Source organism: Lissotriton vulgaris, chromosome 10 (assembly GCF_964263255.1).
Source record: "Lissotriton vulgaris chromosome 10, aLisVul1.2, whole genome shotgun sequence".
NCBI lineage: Eukaryota > Metazoa > Chordata > Amphibia > Caudata > Salamandridae > Lissotriton > Lissotriton vulgaris.
Genome location: NC_141698.1, coordinates 1,091,232,033 through 1,091,236,136, shown reverse-complemented (window position 1 = coordinate 1,091,236,136; position 4,104 = coordinate 1,091,232,033). Strand labels below are relative to the sequence as shown.

General features: G+C 53.2%; 1 pseudogene; it reads left to right on the top strand.

Annotated features, from left to right (window-relative positions):
• The first annotated feature begins 1,759 nt into the window (after positions 1-1,759).
• Positions 1,760-3,033, top strand: LOC147689369 (calreticulin pseudogene; annotated as a pseudogene).
• Positions 3,034-4,104: the final 1,071 nt, after the last annotated feature.

Genomic DNA, 4,104 nt, shown 5'->3' with positions numbered 1-4,104 from the left:
GTAAGATGTAATAGGGGTCTGCAAGCTGTGAGAAGGATGGGGGAAATCCGATGGTGTCTTCGACCTCCAATGGTCGAATTGGGAGAGGACAGTTGGTTTGAAACAGTAGTTGTGGGGCCAGTTATTGGAAAGGCAAGATTGCCATCTTACCCAAAGGTTGGAAGGGTGTACCCAAGATAGGCACTGAGTGGCTCTGATGGATAGTCCAGGTTGGGGGAAGCGTGACAGTTTGACGAAGCATTGGCTATGTAGGAGCAGTTCTTGGAAGGGCAGCTTTGTGGAAGAAGTTCTTGGAAAGGCAGTTGCAGGGTCGAGAGCTCTCGAATAAGATGCTACAAGGAGCAACTCCGGGGCGTTGAGATGAAGAATTCGGAAGGGGTAGCCCTGCTGTAATTCGGGAGGTAATGTGGGGCTGTCGGTATAGGAACTATTGGAAAAGTGGTGGTGGGGACGGGGGATATGGAAGAACTTTAGGAGGGCTAAAAGAGTCTTTGACGGTTAGAGTTCTCCAGAGGAGGGTGCCGAGTGTGGTCAAGCCCTTGATGGTTGGCCTGCGAAGCTGAAGGGTCCCGGCATGCAGGGGGCATTGTGGGAGCTGTTCGGGACAGTGAAGATGAAGCTGGAGGCCATTAAGAACGAGGAAAGAGTCAGCCGGGACACCGTCTCTGTGAATACCTCTACCCTGCCGGATCCGGGTGGATCCTCTTGTCAGTCGCAATCTGGCCACCTCCTACCCAGCGCGCAGCCTGTCGGTCAATGGTCACTCTCCGCGCGCTCCCCTACGGTACCATGTCAGCTCCCGGCTCGTGCCTTGCTCCTGGCCGCGTACCCCGTGGTCGCACGCCCTCACACTGTGCACGTGCTGGCCTGTCAGCACCGTGTTCCCTCTCGCCCCTGGGCACCGGTCACTCGCTGCACGCGCAGCCTTTGGTCACACCCCTCAGTCTCACACTGCGCGCGCCACCTCCTGAGCTGCCTGAGCAGGCACGCGCTTCCTCCTCCTCGGAGCCAACTTAAACTCCAAGCACCAAGTTCAGATGACGTCAGTGGGAGGGGCTCGTTCTGGGACAGTTTCACACTGAGACCTCACTGGCTTCAAGGAAAGGAAACTGTCACCGCCCTTTCACTTTTGTTGTTGAACTCTTTGTTTTACAGTCATAACCTCATCAGCCTGCTGCCGAGGGGGATCCCCCAGCGTGAGACACACGAGGCGTCAGAGTCGCCTTCCATCACATGATCCCCGAGGAGACGTGAAACCCGCCCACAACAGGCAGACACTGAAACCATGCTGGCTAATAAGCCGGAGGGTCTTTGTTCCTGTAAAACGCCGCCAGGTCGGCTTGGCTGCGCTCTCGAGTGCGGCCAGCCCTGGAAGAGGTCGAGGTTGGGCAGGGAGTAGTGCGGACAGCGGCGGCACTGCAGGCAGGAGATAAGCTGCAGCGTCGCTCTCGGCCGAGCTCTGCTTGCCGGACAGCGAGCAGCACTCCTTGGAGACACAGTGGAAATGACCAAAACATGCCGCCCCCCCCCCCAAAAAAAAGAACCACCCACCGCCGCAATGACGTTCTACAAGGGGCGGAGAGGGAAAAAATTGCCGGAATGCCCACACATAAGATTTTGCCTGCGCGAACGCTGCTGCACAGCGGACGCCAGGCGAAACCTAAAAAAGGATTCCATTCCATCAGCCAGTTCCTATATAAAAAGGGGTGGGTTCCTCTTCTTTGCACTGGATGAAGCCGCACACAGACACCACCCAGCCATGAAGACCGCAGTCTGGCCCTGCGCACTGTTGGCCTACGCTGAGCCTACCGTTTATTTCAAAGAAGAGTTCAGTGACGGAGATGCCTGGACGTCAAGATGGGTGGAGTCGAAACACAAATCAGACTATGGCAAGTTCAAGCTGAGCGCTGACAAATTCTACGGGGATGCTGAGAAAGATAAAGGTCTCCAGACAAGCCAGGATGCCCGTTTCTACGTGCTGTCAGCAAATTTTGATTCTTTCAGCAACAAGGACAAGACGCTTGTGATCCATTACACCGTGAAACATGAACAGAATATTGACTGTGGTGGAGCCTATGTCAAGGTCTTCCCCTCTAGCCTTGACCAAGCCGCCATGCACGGTGACTCACAGTACAACATCATGTTCGGGCCGGACATCTGTGGACCTCCGACCAAGAAAGTACATGTGATCTTCAACTACAAGGGCAAGAATGTGCAGATCAACAAGAACATCCGCTGCAAGGACAATCAATATACACATCTTTACACTCTCATTGTGCGCCCGACAACACATATGAGGTGAAAATTGACAACAGCAAGGTGGAGTCTGGCAGTCTGGAGGAGGATTGGGACTTCCTTCCTCCCAAGAAAATCAAGGACCAAGAGGACAAGAAACCTGATGACTGGAATGAGCGCTCCAAGATTGATGACCCTGAAGACACAAAGCCAAATGATTGGGAAAAGCCAGAACACATTCCCGATCCTGATGCCGTGAAAGCAGAAGATTGGGATGAGGAAATGGACAGTGAATGGGAGCCACCTGTGATTCAAAACCCAGAGTACAAGGGTGAATGGAGACCCAAGCAAATTGACAACCCGGATTACAAAGGTAAGTGGGTGCACCCTGAGATCGACAACCCAGAGTACGTGGAGGAGCCCAACCTGTACCTGTATGACAGCTTTGCTGCCATCGGCCTTGAACTGTGGCAGGTCAAGTCTGGCACCATCTTTGACAACTTCCTGATAACTGACTGCGAGAAGCATGCTGAGGAGTATGGCAATGAAACAGGAGGGGCAACAAAGGATGCTGAGAAGAAGATGAAAGAGCTGCAGGAAGAAGATGACCGCAAGAAGCAGGAGGAGGAAGACAAAAATCGCAAAGAGGAAGGCGGTGACGAGCCCGAGGAGGAGGACGATGATGAGGATGAGGCAGGCAAGGTGGATAAAGACAAAGAGGAGGAAGAGGAGGAGGAAGAAGACGACGAGGACAACGAAATCCCAAAGAAGGATGAGCTCTAGGAAATGTCGGTGGCCCCAGGAAGCAGTCGCCACCCTGCAAAGCTTGGCTAACCAGAGAAAAGCGATGGGGGAGAACTAGTAAATGTCTCTATGAGACAAAAGAATATATATTTTTTCTTTTTCCTTTTTCTGTTTTAACCCTATTCCCCAGCAGCTGTATGGCCCTTTTTAGGTTTCGCCTAAGTGAAAGCTGCTCAAGCAGCTTTTCACGAAGGTGAAAACCTAGTGAGAATAATATGTTGGTTGGGAATCCGCCCCTCTGTTCCATTGGCTAGCTCCAGAAATGGAGGCTAGCCATTGGAACAGAGATCTGTCCGTCATGGCCGGACCAGCTTCTTGGGCGTTCCCGCGATTTCTTCCCTCTCCACCCTTTTCGCATCGTCATCGCGGCCGCGGGCGGGTTTTATTTTTTGTTGTTGTCCAGGTTTGTTTTGGCCATTCGGCGGCTGACCGCCAACGGAGGAAGCCTTCACGACCCCCCTCCCGCTGTCCGTTCCCGCCCCCCCCTGTCTGTGTGCTTCATGTTTTTCCTGCGGCCAGGAGGATCAATACAGACGGAGCCTGAAGGGCTCTCAGAGCGCACATTTCCGTGTATTCTACTGGCCCTGGCCGCCTGCACCGAATGCCACTGGCTGCACAGTTTGCAAGGCCACTTGTCTGCACTGAGAGGAACGTACATCACTCATACAGGACCCCCCTCCCGCTGTTCGTGTCCCCGTTCCCGCCCCCCTCCCGCTGTCCGTTCCCGCCCCCCTCCCACTGTCTGTGTGCCTGCCCGCCCCCCTCCCGCTGTTCGTGTGCCTGCCCGCCACCCATAGCTCTTAAAAGTCGTGCTTTTTTTTTAGGCGCTATATTTTTCCACAAACAAGCTTAATCAAAACAATGTGGAGCAATCGGTGAAAATACTGGTTATGTTTGGTCTTTTTGTGGCATAGTTGTCAAAATCTAATCATACAACATGACCCCTCGTTAGCCATGCTGTTTCCTGGCAAAAAGCGTGAAATGTGTATTTCTTTGTCAGTTTCTAACAAGGTGTGTCCATCCTTCGCATCTTCCGAAGACCCCCGCCTGAACTGTTATTTATCT